Below are 19,499 nucleotides of genomic sequence, written 5' to 3' on the forward strand. Positions count from 1 at the left end.
ATCGAAAGATGAAAGTAGCAAATCGAAATGCAACTGCGTCTGGCCGAGTGCAGAGCAGCGACGGACGATAAAAGAAAAACAGAGAAACGGCGGGTACGCCAAAGGCAGGCGATCACGGACAGCCAGGACGCGAGGCGGACTCGCCTCGCTTGCGGAGCCACTCCAGCGCCGCAGACCCACACAACACACTTCCACACTCGCTCGGAGACGGTCGCTTGGCCCAGCAACTCGGGCGAGAACGGCGAAACTGCTAACCGGGCGACCGACCGAAAAGTTTTCTTTCCCAGATTCAGTTACAAGTCACAGAAGGAGACGCATGAGAAGAAGGAAAATAATGTAAGGAAGAAAACAAGCGCAGCGGCCTACAGAGCGAAGGAGACACAAATCTCGCGCGGCCACCGCCGCCAACCGGCGCATGGCCTCCGCGCAGCTGCCGGTCTCCTGCAGACATCGCGCTCGTTAATAACAGACCACACGGGTGTGCGTCCTCTTTGTGTATGGGTGTCTCTCCCTCTGTGTGTGTGTACGCATAGGCCTCACGCTGAGAGCTACTGGTGCGGCAGCGACGACCACCACACACAGCGGCGGCAGCAAACTGTGCGTTGAGCTCTGCCGCACGCGCCGTCCGAACACAGTTCCCGCAGGCGCGCCCCGAGCTCTCCACTTCAACCCTTTCTCCCCAATTCGAAGGGGAAGCCCGCGTTGGCAGCCGTGGGTGCTCGCTTCTGAGACAGTGGAGGAAGCCCGCTGACATTCCGAGATGCAGAGAGCGTGGCGGGAACTCTCTCCGCTTCACACTCCTCGTGCCTTCACACATGCGGGGTGCGCGGTGCATGACCCGAAGAGTTGCCGACTCTCTGGAGACGAGAGAGCGCTGGTGCTCGAGGCGTGAAAGAGCAGCGGGAGCGGTGGCAACCCCTTTCTTCCCTATCGGTGTCTACCCTCGCGCGCCCTTTCGCTGTCCAAATGAAGGATTTATGACCAAACCTATTGAGCTCGTCCTTGTACGAGAGGGTATCCCCCCCCCCCCCCCCTTTCCAGCAGAGCGGGGCTCGGGACGCCGGGAGATTTATAACAAGCAAGAAGCGACGCGTTCGGCCCTAATTGGCAACCCGGCTCGCACGCTCCCACCGCGGCCTGCCGAGTCGTTGGTGTGCGAGGAACACAGCGGGTGTGCGAGGACGCGCGTGTGTTTGTGTGCCTTGTTGGTACGTTCATGGTGGTCGATGTCGCTGGTCGCTTTGTTGTGAGGACACCTGCGTCTGCGTGCCGGTATCCAGCGTGTACGGCAGCCTAAAAATGCACAAGCGTCCGCATATTTCCACCTGTGTTACTGTTAGCTCTTTGAAACTGTGTGCAGGCCGAAACTAAAACGGAAATGAACGCTTCTTCTATGCTGTCAACACATATCAAGTATGAGTCAGGTCTATGTTGTAGTTTTTTTAACGTTTTATACGTAAAGAAGCCATTTCATTAATGACTTTGTAATGAAAATGTCCTTATTTATGTGATCAAGCTGTGCTGCCATGCACGTTGCAAAGCTGAAGCCAGGAGTTTAATAGTGTGCGTTCGGGAGCGGCTATCGAAATTATTTACAGAATACTGCAAGAATCCTTTTGTGAAATTTCGCTCCCGCTTAGTTGACAGCTGCCATCTGTATATATCGTACATTCTCTTGTATATGCAAATACAAGATAGGGTTTAAGTGTAGTTTAGTTTGTGAAAGTAAATAAATAGACTATAAATATAGCGTGCAATGGCATTCTGCGATGCTCAAGTTACATTTTATTTGGGGACCATATGGAGCAAACGTGAGAATGAAGGATTCTCCGACATAAAAGCGCAACTTATACGCCGATAGCTTTGCTCATCCAAGCTTAAGATTCTTCGTTGTGAAACAGCAGGGGGAACGGTGAAAAGAAGATCCTTTTTGTGATAACTCGTAAGCCAGTGACACGCAACAAGGCATGTTGCGGCTACCACTTCGTCCACCTAATAACCATCGCCGAAGGCATTTAGCTCTGGCCAGGTCAAGGGAGGTGGGTCGCGAGCAGAGAGAAATATGTTGAGGGCAGCGGCAATTTTTCCACGGCTTCAGAGGAATGGGAGGCATTTTTCACAGCGAACGCGTTCTCCTCTGCTCCGTGCACGCCGGTCAAGTGGAGGGGAGCGGGCCACTGTGATTTGTGGGTTCCGGAAACAGACACTCCGCGGTCCCCCATTCACCGGCAAAGAATCCAGGTGAACTGCACTGGTGTGGTGGCTGCGGGCCTGCTGCACAGAAAGAAAACAAAAAAGAAGAAACAGTTAAGTGTTAACCGCGGTATATAGATAGGAAGTATTACTGCCATATATATATAGCGCGGATGATTTGCAATTCTAGGTTTTCTGGAAGCAACCACTCTGGTATTCTATAGCCGCCGTCAATATAGCAATGCAGGCTGTCTTTTCTTTCTCCTCCCAAGTGAAATGCTGCAACATCTGAAGTCGCACCTTTGATGCAGTTCAAAAAAAAAAAAAAAAAAAAAAAAAAAAAAAACGTTTTCCTCTATAAATAACAAGGTCTTATGTCCTTATATTAGATGCCCTTACAAAAAAGCTTAATGAGTTTCTGATTAAATCATAATTACATTCCTCATCATGCACATTAACATTTCTATACATTTTCTTGATGCATTTTTGATGAGTTTCACAAGAAAGTTGGCCACCGTGTTTCTGGTTGGTACCTGATGTGTGCATTTCTTGTGTGTTGTTCATGAGTGTTGACCAATGAGCACTTTTGGATAAAAAGTAAACGCTAAAACGTAGCGAAGCACCTCAACTACATTAAAAAAAGCTAAAAAAATAAAAAAAAACAAAACTAAGCGAAAAAAAAAACGCACCTCTGGCGCGATTCGAACTTGGTACCTCTTACTCCGTAGCCTTCTACGCTAACCACTCGGCCACTCGGGGAACTGGTAATGTCGGTAACGTATTTGCTTCTTATGTCTGGACTGCATTCATAAGATTGGGACATAATGTTTCGAAGTGTACAGGCCATTGCGGCTGCTCTAACAATTACAACTTCTTGACCATTAGAACTTGCATCTAATGTTCCAGATACCAATGCGCACTATTTTGTCCACTGCAGTCATTTTAACATGTCGAGTTTGGCATCGCTGGCAAATTTATCAGCGCTGGCTCTTCGGTGGTTGCTACCTTGGGCGTAATTTTCGCTGAACACGGAGCTGTAGCACGAACCTTTAAGGAAAAAAAGTGCGAGCAAGCTTCAATACCGGCAAGCGCAGCAGCGCCAACACTATTTTACTGGTAACTAAATCTTATTTGTATCTAAACATTTCGGGAAGCGTTGCGATGACTGAGGGCTCGGCTAATCTATACGCAGAGCAAGAAGGAGCTCGAAAGCTTAAGAAACACGCAAAATATCATGCATTATAAAGAAGGCATTGGTTCTCGTGCCCTGGTCGCGCACATGCTCCCAGGACGGTCCAGTTCCGAGTCAACGCACGGCTCGGATTACGTCCGCGCGTCGTCGTCGGCGCAGGCCGGGGTACCCCTGCTGGTCTCTCCAAAACGGCCTGCTCGCAGGTGCAAGGAGGCATTGGAAATGGAGCGGCCTTGCGTCCGTTAGCTTGGAGGCGGTGTGGCAGTGCGCCGGTTCGCGTACACAACAATATCCTTGCCCGTAACACCCTCAAGCATATTGTCCAACCACAGCACCCATTCGCTTGGCAAGAAGTGATTTGCAATGGCACAAACACCCAAGACGCAGGGTGTAAGCGTGTTTTGAATGAAACAAATGTCCAAAAAGTTGTTTTTGTTTTTACAGTGCATGCTAAACAGAAATGAAAACATAGTAAAGAATATACATTCGCTTAGTGATGTATAATTACCCTCATTTGAGAAAGTCAATGTATTTCCACATTAGCTCCTATACAAAAATACTGTTTTGTTTTCCAAGTACAAAACTTCTTGCGTAATCTCAAATGAAAGTCTGTTGCGGATCTCATGTTGAAACACATAAAAATTGTTTCTTAGGCAACATCCTACATATGCTAATCAGAAATGAAAACATAGGGCTCTGAAAGTGTGCAGTTAACAAAGAAATAATATATATTCACTTAGTGATGTATACATTTCCTCATTTGATAAAGTCAATGTATTTCCACATTAGATCCTACCCAAAAATACTGTTGCGTTTTCCAAGCACAAAACTTCATGTGTGATCTCAAAGGAAAGTCTGCTGCGGATATGATGTTAAAACACATCTAATCTTGAATCTCCTTTGAGTGGTTGATGACTCATCAAAAACACATTACGTGGGTAACAGAAATTCAATATCCATTTTTGTAAGGGTGCTGGGACGACACTGGAGGGTTTGCTAATGCAGGCTACTTTTATGCTGCAGGATTTGCACCAATTTCATGTAAACTGGATTGCTTTATTTATTAAAGTTATTTTACAGGATACCATCGACAGGGCGTGATCTTTATAGACGCGTACAGTAATGTTGATAAGTGGGATCGAAAGACAATATACAACGACCACTATATAATATGTATACACGTTTAAGCGATGGATGATCTGTCGCCACTGCCAAAGTAATGGCTGTTTTGATCTCGTTTAGAAGTTTTCACTATGCCATAATTCCCAATTCACCTCCTCAACCGTGCCGATCACGGACAAATCAGCTTTAAGTGCAGTCATTCTCCCTCCAGGTATGAAAAAAGAAACGGTTGAAACACAGACCTCCGTAGGAGACAGTACTGCGCTTTCATGTCACAGCGCTTTACTACAGTCGGAAGCGTTATCAGTGGCCCAAATTTATGTTCACAAAAACCGAGCGCCTTCCACAGTTTGTCCAGCGTTCTCGACAACGCAGCGTTCACCTGCATTGGAAGTGCACGCACATGCTTGCGTCCTCGGCTACAGCGTTGGCATCGGTCGTTGTGCATCCACCCTGGCGTCGGTGCACGCCTGGAGCGTACAGAACGCGAGCAGAGATGGGATGTGGAAAGCAAGGCTAAGGGAGAAGGGGCAACACAGGGCGAGGGGCTAGGCAGACACAGAGAGGACGCCGCAACGCCGCGGGCTGGATTCCGGTTCCAGCGATTCGCCCTGGTCCCCTGCGCTTGCCGCCGCCGCCGCCAGCGTGTCTCATGGGCCGTAATCCTATCAAGGCGCGGCGCCCGCGCCCTGACACGCACGCACAACCGGGCTCGGGCGCGACGCGACTCCGCGGGCGACGCGACGCTTCCTGCTTTACCCAGGCACAGAGAGGCACGCGTCCTTCCGAAACCCCGCAACCTCTTCCTCCTGCATTCCCTCTCCCAACGCGCATCCTACGCTCAGCTGTTGGCTCAGCCTCTACCCTCAGCGGCGGTGGCGGCTCCCCCTTCTTTGCGCGGCTATGCCTGAGCGCTCTGTTTTTCCCGACCCTGGGTTTTCCCCCCAAATGCATTAGTGTGAAACCGGGCTTGTGCCGCCGCGCAGCCCGGAGCTGCGGTGCTGTCGCTGATGCGCGCGCCCTATTCAGTCTCGGGGCGGTGTCCCCGTCTCTCTCGCTGAGCCTGCGCATCGCGGTGCACGGTTCGCGCACGCGAGCGGGCCTCTGCTGGGATCTCCTCGTCGCCACTCGGTGGGACCTGGCCTTGCAGCTTGAACCGTTCGGCTATCCACGCCCTGCAAACGATGTCTGTTCGTACTGCTGCTGCTGCTGCACTGCCCTGAGTTGTTTATATATGTGTGCACGTGTGGGCGCACCGCCAGAAGGCTGTCGTCGCACGAGAATTCGTCACTTTTATCCTCTCGCCCCGAATCCATCTCCCTGCTGATGCTTTTGCACAGCAGAAACCCGAAGTTCGGACCCAGCGCGGAATGAGGAACCTGGCTTTGGTATACGAGGGCTTGCTGCTATATATTGCTGCAGTATAACTGGGTTCATTTGGTGATAACAGAGGGGCAACTGCAATCCAGGTCTTAGGACGGCTTTCCACGTCATTGGGGGAGGGAATATTAAATTGAGGGCACAGGTGGCGGGCGATATCTAAAGGAATGACAGAAAGAGGATCCATGTCGATGCACTGTATATATACAGCGCAGCACTGAAAAAGACGACCAAGAAACAATGACGCGATTAAAGCTTGAACTCGGCGCTTGTATGTTTCTCTCTGAGCCTCTGAGGCGTCGTTTTCAGCGTTGCACGACAATAAGTTAGTCATGAATTACTAACTAGCCTGCACCCTTGTCCCATAGGAAATGGGGATTAAAAACAAAACCGCCGAAAAAATGTTTTCCGAGATCACTGCAAAACCTGCACTGTAGAAATGCGTAAGCCTGAGCGTTGCTGTATAGTTCGCGAGGTTTGTCAGCAGGATTCCGCGAGGTACACATACTGCGCTTTTCCTTTCCTGTAAACAAATTATAAAACGTCAGTGAGCTTTGATGTGTTCAACGGAGCGCTGGTTGCATTTGACAAGGGGCGCGCGAAGTACCGCGTGCAACAGCAACGTACGCTCAGGCTTTCGCATTTCTGCACTGTAGATTCTGCAGTGCTCTCGGAACTTTTCAGATTGCAGTTGGTTGATTACCTGTCCTTAGGCACTTTATAACCATTCCCACCCATTTGTGCACGCAAATCACGCCCTTTCCCGCTCACTCACGTTCAAACATTTCAAATTGCCCGCCACCGAAAGTTACGCGACGTCCAGTACCATGGGACCCTTTTTAGACGTCGACGTTACCCCTCCCAGCTGTTTTGACACCTGATTGACTTTTGTGGCTCTGATTAATTAACTAATTAACCCACATGCACCTCCCAATTTCCCACACGAGATTTTTTGATGCACTCATTCTTTTTCTTGTAAACTCATTCGTTCGAACATAATCATGCGGACAAGCTAGTGATGACATGAAGCCACAAACACAGCCATACAATGTTTACGCATTAATAAAATATTCTCTTCCTCAGTTTCTTCATCTTTTATCCTCATCATCATTGAGGTATATCCGCATACAAGCGCCATTGGGTCACATGCGAAAGGCGCTGGAAATGATTTGTGCCAGTTTAGCTATAACCCTGCATGCGTTGATGACGACGACAGCGTATTATCTGAAAAAGTTGGCTTGTTGGCCATAAAGGTGAAATTTGGGGAGTGTATCATAATCAGCCAGCGAGGAATGAGCGAGGAATGAACGAGGATGGCTGGCTAGTGGTCACGAAGTTCTCACGAATATTTCTAACACCACCAAGCACCATACGTAGAATGCTGCAAACAATGATGACTACATCTTCATTTGCGTCCACAGTAAATAGCTCAAGCATGATAGGCCATGGAAATTGCAGCGATTAAAAGTATGATTCAGTAGTGAGGATTTTTTTTTTTTTGTGTGTGTGAGATTGTCAATATACTTATTTGATGGCATTTTTTTTCGCGATTTAGTTTGGTCCAGCTTAATAGACGCAGCGATGAAGAGGATCGAACCTTTTTTGCAGGTTTTTGTTGAAAGGTATGCGAAACCAGAGCAGACATCACTGAGTCTGGTAATTAATAACTAAATACGATTTAAATAATGATTTTTATTTGGGTCATGCACACCAATGATGAAGGCAACTGAAATGGCACGGCTTCTTAACAACGCTGGAGATAAAATAGGGTAGTGCAGCCACCACTGTACGCGATGGACCGTGGCTTGTTAATACATCTGTGAAGTCTGAACACATTGACGGCGTAAGCGCTTCTAGTGTGAAATGATGCCACGATGGCGTGTCAGTTAGCGGTGGTAAGAGAGCTGCAAGGAACCTTTTCATTAGGGCATGCTGTTGAATACCGCTGAATGTTCTAAACGTCAAGACTATTTCTTTAGCGCCTGGTCGCGGTTTACTATAGCTGAAATTCGCTCTTCTGTTTCTAAACTATATAGTACAACTGGTAGGGAAAGATATGACTTCCATAGAAAGTGTCTATATATTTCGGCACAAGCTAATTTTGAAGTACAGAAAGCTCGCTATGCACAAGCACGTTTTGAAAACAACGTCACTGCTGCATAATGACACGTGATGACACCCCGCATCTCTTTTCGAGAGCTGCTAATTGAAGCTTCTTTTCAAAACTTCGGAAACGCTGTGCTTTACAAGACTTTCCTCGCTCATTTAGTCATTCACTTTTGGCATCCAAGAAAGAAAAAAACGTGGGGGGGGGGAGGGGGGGGGTCTCAAGGCAGCGCGACTCTGAGTGAAGGCTCCACACGGCCCCGCCCTCCAACGTATATACGCTATACACGATAAAGAATAGAAGGTCCGGATCCACGCCTACCTCGTCATGAAGAAAAGAGCGACAACATGTGCGCTGGACTGTCAACTGTAATCCCGAGCCGCGCCTCTCTCATGCGAACAAAAGTGTGGAAAAAATTACTATGTTTGCTCGCAAGCTGCCAGCGAATGGGTTTTTCCTTTTCCGCATGCGTACTGATATCAACCCTGCAGTTAGCTATGGCGGGTACGAGAATTGAGGCTACACTTTCCCGTCCATTGTTCCTCAGAAATACTCGTTCAGCTAATTGGCACCGTTTTTGCCTTCTGCAATGATAGTGTACATAATGTCTTTCTCAGAGCAGCCACGTTATAATGCTGACGACTGAAAACTCTCCAGTTCACATGGTTACTAATGACTCTATGTAGATGGCCAATCGTGCCACCTGTGGTCCTATGATGCAAGTTTGCCGCGAACATACATATCGATAATCATGAGCTGAATATATGGCAGACACTCTCGAGGACGCAATCTGTGAATATGCGTATGAGACGGGCAGGCTTTCGTGCTATTGCTGTGCCTTCTGCACGTGCGTCGGGAGAGAGCAACTTCTTAAATTTTCAAATAGTTTATTGTTTTGTTTTGTTTTTTTGAAGGCATTTGAGTCGGCCCGGAACAAGGTCGGCCGTTCCTTTTCGCCGCCCCTCCTAAGTTCAAACTTAAATGACATATACATCAAATTTTTGATTGCGTGTTTTCTCCTTTCAAATGATGTGTTAGACATTAACATACATGAATTATCCATGATATCCCCCTATGACCACTAGACGACTTATAATTTAATCTCTTCTTGATGCTTTTACTGTTTCGGATCCACTCCCTGAGTGATGACTTCGACGAATACGAATAAGACGGCTTTGGTTCTCGTGAGGCAAAAAGGCAACTTCAATAGTGTAGTCGTGATGCATGGATATGAAGATTTATTTCGCTAATGCTTAAGGTAGCCTTCTTCAGGAGTTGGGATAATAAAACAGAAATTACATATACGGCTGTCATATTGTAGCTTTATACATAGACCTCTCGTTACCTATCTTGACACGTCGCAGCCTTTGCTTGGTCGTTGGAATTGAAGCCTAAACAGCATGAGAGAAGAAATTCATTTGCCGGTCATACACGAATAGCATGCTGGGGTCAATCTAATATAATGTTATATTCATTAATTTTGTGAAGGAAAAAAATGCAACTAGAATGAGATGTCGATACAGTCTTTAAAATATATTCCGCCTAAGCTTTATAAGGAAGAACAAAGCATGCATATATACGCAGTTTGGTTTACTGCTGCTCCAGTGCAGCATATAGATTTCTGTATAGAGGCTTGCCATACTACAACTTGCTTCTGTGAAATATATTTTTCCTTTATAATTCAATTATGCTGGCGAGGGAGGAAAATGATACAGTAATGAATGATGTCTGATTGCTTGATTCTCAGGTACTCTTGTAGCCTGAAAGAATCATAACTGCCAAAAACGAAAACATTTATCATGTTGTACTTTTCATGCTTGTTACGCTTTGCTACCTGCAGGATGTAATAATAAATAAATAAATAAATAGAACAACATAATTATACGACTATAAAGCGAACTGATCATGCTTTATAAGTCGGGAATATCGGACAAGGACGAACTTTTACCTATAGTACACTATATGTAGGAATTTCTCTGGGTGTTCTGTCCAAACCAACACAGTTCTTTAGATATGTGAAGAAGTGCTCTTGATGACTGAATATCACATCGAGGGAAGCTCTTTTCGAGAAGCTGATGCGCGCTTGCTATAAAAAGGCGTCACCCTCAGAATGAGACGATGGCGGCGCTCATCAAAAGATATTAAGCGCGCTTGAGAATTTTATGTTTATTTGAATATGTAGCATATTTAGACAATATTATACGCAATAAACGACACTTGGATTTGTTCGGTGAAGTTGGGAAAAAAGAGAGGGTACATAAAAGCGCGCCAATGGCATATGTTGTTCAAATTAGAAAAAAAAAAACTTATATTAAGCAAAGAAAAACGGACGCAACTACGAAGCCGTGCAAGTCTCTTGCGTGAAATATTCTGAGGCACAGGGGTTTAGATCAGGAAAGTTTTTAGAGCAGGCGAATACAACTGACCTCTCCTACTTATACTGGAAACTACTCGCGCCCTCACACCTGCCTGTACAGCTCCTATATAGAACTCTTCCTCATAAAGACAGCGCCACGCGATCCGGCTCGCACCGTGCACGGCCGAATGAGTTTTCCACGGTGTGCTCCGATAAGCAAGCGCCTATCCAGCCGTGTAGTAGCGCGCGCTAATTAAACTGGGAGAATGCCGGATGGAGTGCCGACAATCGCTTCAATAGCCGCGTTTTCCTTCCCCGCCCTCCGCAACCCTTCCTTCGCCTCGGCAGAGTTCCATGGGACGCAGCTTGAGCGCGTGAGCTCCCCCGCCAACTTCCAAGACGCCCGATTCAGAAAGTGGAAATCGACTCGAATGTCGACTCGCGGAGATGAATGGAGGGGATCAGGAGTCCCGACGCTGAATTAATTAAGGCAGCCCGTCGGCCGTGCGCCTTGGTGTATACGGGTTTTCTCGTATACAGTCGTCGCCGCCGTTCGATGAACTTCGAGGGGTGCTCGAGTGCGCGCGTGTTAGGTCGCCGGAATGTCGCAAAAGTCGGCCTGTGTGTCAAAGGATCGCTTCTTCAAGGTATTGCAGACTTCTTGAAGTTTCTCTCTACAGAGTTAGGTAGCAGTGACTCCATCATCGGCACTTTTCTGACTTCTTTCTTCGCAGGACCCGCCGTGGTGGTGTAGTGGTTAGGGCACTCGAATGTTGCGACCAAGGATGCGGGATCGAACCCAGATGACGGCGGCTGCTTTTCGATGGAGGCGAAAAGCTAGGCGCCTGTGTGCTGTGCGATGTCAGTGCACGTTAAAAAATTAGAGCACTGCAGAATTTACACTGGAGTAATGCGAAAGCACGGATGCTGCTGTTGGTTGCTTCTGGTTGCTTCCAGTAGCTTAATTCACTTCTTGTTTGCCCATACGCCTTACACGCATCATCCGACATACCGTAAGGCTGCGCCCCGACTTCTGCGAGGAGCCGAGCCACAGCCCAATTTATCCTCCTAGCGTGACGTCACAAACAGCGAGCGCCCTCTCTCGGCTGCGACACAGCGCCGTGTATGGACTCGCCGCCACCATCCGATGGCGCGATCTGGGGCCCCGTCTCTCGGTCTGGAGTGACGTCGCACGGTCACGTAAAATGTCATGTATGGAGGCGCCACGACACGCCAAAAGGCTCGAAGTACCAGCAGTATTGTTTTCGCAATAAAGAAACCGAAGTAGTCGAAATTTCCGGAGCCCTCTACTAGAGCGTCTCTCATATCCAGAGTCGCTTTGGGACGCCAAATCCCATGAAACCAAACCAAAACCATCTTTCTTCCCAGAAATTCCCTCTCATTCTCACTTTTCCTTATTGCTTGTTGAGGCTGCAGTCAACACTTAAAAAGAAAGTGCAATGAGGTTATAATGCCTGGCTCTTTCGTGCTAACCTTGATAAGCCGTTGAGCCCATTCACTACACATATGTAACACGTGCGTAATCAAATTTTCTGTTCACCCAGGTTAGAACACGCAGGACATGCCGAGTGCTCCATAGGCATCCTCTTGCGAACTGCAAAGCTAGCTTCGCCGCAATACTATATATGATCTAGTCACTAACGGTAACGGCTGCACCCAAGTTGTTTAGAGCATTTCGCATGTTTTATGACGTAGCTATAGATTTTACTGTGGACCCCGTGATGTCACTTCGTGCAGCTATCAAGAGCCAGGGCATCGCCGTTTCGTGTTTTTAGCGACGCCATTAATTAGAAGAGCATAGTGGGGAAGCCGACTTAGCAAAAGTTTCAATAGGAGCTCCTTGAAATCTTGTGTTGAAAATGGCCGCTGACAGTTGATTCGCCCCTCGGCATTCTAATTGGTTTTTTTTTTTTTTTCCTTGTTACTCTCGTGAAACCTATACGGGCTGTCTTGCTTTTTCGAGCGCTGCATAAAATTGACAGAGCGTCCACCTCCGATGAAGGGCTGCAGAGCATGCACGATGTTTTATTGACGTATATTGCTATGTTGCTCCATGCTAAGGTGAAATGCGGCAAACTTTTTTTCGTAACTTAAATCTAGCGTGACATGTAAATAGCTTTTCTAGTAACCATTCCTTTATTAATTCATGAGCGCGTATTCGAATGTTGGGGGTAGACATCATAGCTGCAACGAACGTATAGTTAGACTATATATACACATACTCCAAGCGGTGTAGACGGTGAACCCTCTCGTATAAAATGAAACGCATTTTCACGACGCATACATCCTGTAGAAAGATAATACGTCCCTGAACCCCGAACATGCCTTTATTATTGTCAATTTGAAAGTTTTAAGAGCACCGAACATATCTTCATTATTTTCATATTGAAAGTTTTGAGAGCGTTTTCTTTGGAGCCAGAGGCAAGCATGACATGCACCTTCACGTGTTCATTCCAGCTTTCTGTTGACTAAGAGTATACTCCCAGCTTTTATGACAGTATAGATAAAGCACGTTTTAAACGTACCTGTCAGAACTTTTTGTAATGCTTTAAAAGGGAACGGAGACACTGCTCTCTAATGAAGACTGTCACTAAGTTAACATAAAGACGTTCTCGCAACCACGTCATGCATGTATACGTTGACTGAAGCACGGAGCGGTAAACCAACGAACAAAGAGCAGCAAAATTAAATGCCAACAAACAAGCGCGCAGAAATTGGAGGTCCTTGTCCCTGAAAGGCAACAACCCTCTGCCTCGCGTCAAAGACATCCCGCGGGCACACACGTGTTTTTCTTTAGCGCTCTATGGGAGAGTAAGAACGAGCTGAATCGTTCGTCAGCTTTTGACAAGTGGCAAATGAGGGAACAACAGCCATCGCACGGTCCACGTGGCCGACGAAATGCCGACAGAGCAGAGAAGTGGCAAAGGGGGTGGAGGGCATGCATGGAGGCTCCTTCTAGCAACAAATGGGACTCGTGCAGCTCCCCTCTTAATCGTATTCGAAACACGTGCGGCTCCTTTCTTCGGCCTTCCAAATGGGAGTACAACTGAAACCTTATGGGTCGTTTGTATAGGACCACCGAGTACGCAGGCCAATTAAGGGGGGGGGGGGGGGGGGAGATAGTTAACGAGCGGCAGATGTGCGCCACCGCCGCCGTTCAACCCATTCTCGGCTGCTCGTCTATAGCTTCCCTTCTCTTCAGTGCCGCCCGCTTGGTTTCAATGTCGTGGAAGGCAACAACAATAAGCGTTGTTTGCATATTGAGCACTCGAAAGAAATCGTTTTCAACTGCTTCCGTTGAGTCTCCTCAGTAGAAGTCCTATTCATAGCTCATGCCTGCCTTCCTATATAATCGGGCAGGGGCAAAGTGACTGCACATTTGCCGCCTTGTTAGCGCAGCATGGCAAATTATGCCCCACCGAGGAGCGTGAACGCTTTGAAATGGCTGCGGCATGCGGCACTCCGCTCCCCGTTGAAAAAGGGAACAAAACAAAGGAAAAAAGCGCTGAATGTGACGTTGACTTTGTCCCTGCTTATAGCAGTGACCCCTTGTGCGTAAACGATATACCGATAAAAAGCAAGACGGGATAAGCGGGAGAAAGGAAAAGATCGTGAAGTCAGGAGCTCCTTCGAGGAAGAGTTCGATGTCGGAGCGTGTACTACTGCTTGCATAATAAAAGAGGAAGTAAAAGGAAACGAAGTGAATGTTTAATGCGTCACGGTCGAATTGCGACAACTGCGGGAATTATAAAGAACAGTTAGGGTTTGGTTAATTAGCTAGTCGCAATACTGCACAAGATAAGTACGACTGTATATCATCTCAGGGTTAATCTGCTTGCGGCGATAAACATCTGAGGCAAGTCAGCACACATTCGAAATGTGAAGTGCGAGTGTCCGCATGGCTTTTTTTGGTTATTATACATCTGCATTATTGAAGAGTTTGAACGGCACGCTATATATCAGTGAGATTGAGCAAATTATGTATACGCTTAACTGCATGCAACGTCAACTAAAACTCGGTTTAGTCGATAGCTGCTTGGAATGCACGAGGTTTAATCGAGGTCCGTGTATACAATGAGTGGCATTATAGACGGAAATTAGAGAGTTGTGCCGAGAATTATAGCTAGTTCAACGAGAGCTTATTATTTTGGCAAGCAACCATAACTAAATGTATTGATGGCACTTTCAGCTAATGGCTGCATATATGTATACGGTTATTTTCCTTTCGCCGCGTACGGCTTCTCCACAGGGCATCATAGCGTACCTTTGCTGCATAGACAATTAGCGCTATCGCTATAGTTCGCAGCTGTTATGCAACGGTAGCGGTAGAATAAAGCGCTATGTAGCTAAAAGCCAAGTTACAAGGAATAGCGCGTCGCATATCCCCATGGTATGCTGAAGCCTTCTGAATACACAATAGTCACCAAGGGCAAAGGAACTATTTGCGCAATTCAGAGTATATCTTCCTATTTAATAAAGAGCGATCGATCGATCGATCGATCAATCAATCAATCAATCAATCAATCAATCAATCAATCAATCAATCAATCAATCAATCAATCAATCAATCAATCAATCTGTGTATTGAAATAGACGAGGCAGTCGGCGTAAAGACGTATATACATGTATAGTCTCTGACAGATTCCAGAACATCACGAGGCGTTAAACCTCAAAGTTCTCGTTCGGCCTCTGAAATGTTCTGTGAATTCAATGCCTTTCTCACTCTCGGTCGGCACTCTTCCTCGAACTGGGGGAAACGACTTTCTATGTATATACGTATAAATACGCGCGGCTGCAACGGGGGCAAGCGAGGAGTTTGTGCCAGGCGTCGTTCGCGGCAAGATAGAGAGCAGTGCGTCCGAGAGCGTTTTATTTGCCGTTTCCGACCCCGGGCCTCCTGCGGCGAGCCGGGACCATTAATAACGGCCACTGGGACGGGGCCTGCCAGATGGGCACAAAAGGAGGCTGGACGCCGATCGCGAATGCCCCTTACGCCGCACGCGCTCGCTGAAGGCTTGTCTGCTGCGGACAGCATTCTCGCGGTGGCAACAGTTCCCAGGAAGGATCTGGGCAAACATGCGCGTGTGTATAGGCACTGCGCACATGTTGGACAGAGTTGAGCGAACTCTATCAGTTCTCAAGCACTCCGTCAAGACCAGAATTCTGGCTGAAACCACTAGAAGGGTATATATTATACTCAAGAGTTAGACTTCTATAGGCTAAATTCAAAGCAGGACAGATAAATTACATTATAACTTTATAAGCATTAGCTAACCGTTTTCTGAAGTCCACATTTAACCGAAAAAGCACAGTACCCTACACCACATGACTTGGTAGTTATTGCAACAGAGACCACGCTGCGGAAGCCAAGAGCGCGCGCTGAGAAAGCGAGTTATAGGAAAAATACGCTTTGTGGCTTTGCACGTGAGTGGCACAAATATAACCCGAAAAACCGAATATATATATATATATATATATATATATATGAAGGAGAGAAGCCAACAGTCGGCGAGGACGTTCCACGTCCGCCGCTATGGTTGAGGGTGGCGCTGGTGAACACTCTCAAGGTTCGTATACAGACAACTTAAATACCCAAACAAGTAGTAGGGGGAACAGCGGCCGATGTATCTCAGTTGGAAGAGCACCGGACGCGATATTCGGAGGTCGTGGGTTCGGTTCCCACCATCGGCACGTTGTTTTTTCTTCTACTTTGTGTTTAATTATCTTTCCCCTAAACAGATTACATTACTAAGTTCTGTGATTATCCAAGTAAACATTAAAAAAAAAGACAAAGTACCATCCCCAACGCTTTCCTTGGCCTCGCCGACTGTTGGCTTCTTTCCTTCATGTATTATAACGAGCACCCTCATGTTCCCCTTTATTGATCTGCCTATATATATATATATATATATATATATATATATATATATATACCGGGTGTCCCAGCTAACTTGAACCAAGGGTTACAAAATAATGTATTTGAGGTAGGTCAGTGAAACCAAATGCATACAACTGCCAGCCTGTTTGTGCACTACAGGCAATTTTTTGTTTTGCATTTACTTAATTAGCTAATTATGTTAATTTCTCTAATTTTTTAAATATCGACTTTAGACCAAACATGTGAATTGGAAAGTTGTAGAGCACCTTCAGAAACCCCCATTCCATTAACTTCGATAAAGAAAGTCTCACGTGTATCTTTTTTTCCGGGCTCAGAAGAAAGCGCGCGAAATACAAATAATACCACGTGACTAGCGCATTTGTGCGCCGCGATTGTGGTGCTCTCTGTCGTGGTTTGAGCGAACGACATAATCTGCGGCTGTGACCCGATGGTCCAGTTGCAGCGGCAGGCAGAAATGTTGGCGATGGTTCGAGCGAGCTCGAGCTTGCCCGTCGCCACCGCGATTTTGGCCAGGCCTGCGCACCGCAGCAGCCTACATCACGACAGGCGGATGGCGATAAAAAACCGGCAAAGGAAGGTGCGGCGCTAATTTTAGTCGAGTCACATGATGTCATCTCGCCCCTTTACTCAAGCCTGTATGCGCAGATTCAGTGGCTGATACCTTATCGCTTATTCGTTTGTCGTGACGTTCGTTGATGGGAGAGACGGAGACCTTGTTAGAATGTCGGTGGTGTCGGCTCGCCGCTCTCGCTGCTACTGCACCGTCACGTGGGCCGGCTGTCTGACACGGGCGAAGAAGCCATCGCAGGCATATCGGCCTGCCGCTTTAACGGGGCCAAGAAGACGCGGCCGCAGCTGATTTCGTTCGCTCAAACCACGACTGAGAGCACCACAATCGCGGCGCACAAATGCACTAGTCACGTGGTATTATTTGTATTTCGCGGGATTTCTTCTGAGCCCGGAAAAAACGATACACGTGAGACTTTATTTATCGCAATTAATGAAATGGGGGTTTCTGAAGGTGCTCTACAACTTTCCAATTTACATGTTTGGTCTAAACTCAATATTTAATAAATTAGATAAATTAACATAATTAGCTAATTAAGTGATTGCAAAACAAAAAATTGCCTGTAGTGCCCAAGGAGGCTGGCAGTTGAATGCAATTGGTTTCACTGACCTACCTCAAATATATTATTTTGTACCCCTTGGTTCAAGTTAGCTGGGACACCCGGTATATATATATATATATATATACAGAGGTGGGCATTTGACCTCAAAAACCTCGACCTCACCTCAAACTCAAAAAATATTTGGCGACCTCACTCAACCTCAACCTCATCAATTGAGGTTGAGGTCCCCCAGGCGACCTCACCTCACTTTTCAGGTGACCATTGGCGACCTCACTCAACCTCACCTCAAACTCAAAATGTGAGGTTGAGGTCGGGCGCTCGACCTAAAAAAAAAAAAAAAAAAAAAGAATCATTAAAATAAACCGCAACTAAAAGCTAATATACATTTCTCGGTAATCCTAGGGTATATAGGCTAGCCAGAATTTTGTCGTATGAAGGCTGTATTTTACTCCTAATTTTATACAACAATTGATATCCCGGATAAAAGCAGAAAAACTCCGGACACTACATGTCCAACTCTGCACTAAAGTGGCAATCCTCTCCCCCTCCTCGCCTACCCTTTTGTGGTCGGTTTCAATCTAAGGCCTATATGGGTACAACGTTACTACGCATAGGCCCATAACGCAATACAAAGAGTTTATCCCATCTGACCCACGTGAATAAGATTCGTATTATAAATAAAACAAGCCAGTTCTTACTATAAACTGAAAAGACAAACGCTGTTGACCCTAGTGACGACGACAACAATGACGATATGCTCTTTTTCTTTTCTTGCCACATAGCGCTAAACAGACAGGGACACAGCGAGACACACGGGACGGGCGCTTTTTTTTATCGCCTGTCCAGTATGTCTGGCTGTGTCCCTGTCTGTTTAGCGCTATGAGGCAAGAGAGCCGGCACCAACTCGCCCAAGCTTCCATTCTTGCTCTTTTTCTTAATTCGAAAAAAAAATTGATGATTGCCGAGCTTTTTTTTAATACACTGTACATTGTTTTGTGACAGAATACATTAAATTAGGAAAAAATAGGAATACATTCGTGCCTCGTTAGTACGGACGCTTTGGTTTCCGACCAAAGCTGTCCATAAAGCGAGTCATCCATAATAACGACTCATGAATAAAAACAAAAAGTATATAATTGAGAAAAAATTTATAATTAATGGCTGCTGTTTTAATTAATTTGGGTATATAAACACAGCCGAGATGTCGATGCTACCCTCTTCTCCATAGATCCGTCGACCCGAAACGTCATGTCTGTTCTTAAACCTTGTCAGCCATCCTCTTGAGTAGCTGAAGTCAGTAACGCTTAGACAGAGCGTAGAATAATATTTCTCAGTAAACATCCCACTGTTTTACTGAACAAAAATTCCGTAAGTCATCACAGGTAAAACCTATCAAGACGGAGGAGAAGAAGCACTCATAATGTTGCCGAGGCAGCGAGCCTTCTTTTGAAGCATTTCGTCGCTCACGACAGCACCATTCGCGTGCACATTCCCGAACCACATTAACAAGGCTGAATCCATTTCTTCGAACTGTGCTTGGCGCTGTCGGACTGTGGCTTTCGCTGCGATGCCGACGTTGAGTCATTTATCGGAGTCCTATAGTATATATAGATGGTATACCGTCGACCTGGCGAGGCTGAGGCCTAGCTGAACTTGGGTCCAGTCTTTCATGGCTTGGATTGACTGAGATGGCTTTTGCCGCTTGTATTCAGATTTCCCGCTTCGCGCCTAAGTTCAGCTCCATTCTTTTGCGTTTAACTCCCGCCATGCCAAAAATCAGACTAAAGTTGAAAGTTACAGGCTCCTGCTTCTTTGCACTCTTTTTCCCTAGTTAACCTCCCTGACTTTCCGTTCTTCTGATTCTCTTTCTTGCCTTGTACTGTTTCCGTAAGGAAGCGAGGGAGTCAAGTTGGCAGGCTACTATACAGAGGGCTATCAAACAGCCCTTTCCAGTGCCGTTTGTATGTGTTCCTATGAAACAAACACTGCAAGCTGAAGTACAGTTTAGAACGACGGCTAGCCGACTACGAAGAGCTCAGACCTTGTCAAGGCCGCATCGTTGACTCAAGGCGAAGCCGACATGCGGACCTCCCGGGGTG

The sequence above is a fragment of the Amblyomma maculatum genome, chromosome 6, assembly GCF_055883805.1.
Source record: "Amblyomma maculatum isolate TAMU_Amacu chromosome 6, ASM5588380v1, whole genome shotgun sequence".
NCBI lineage: Eukaryota > Metazoa > Arthropoda > Arachnida > Ixodida > Ixodidae > Amblyomma > Amblyomma maculatum.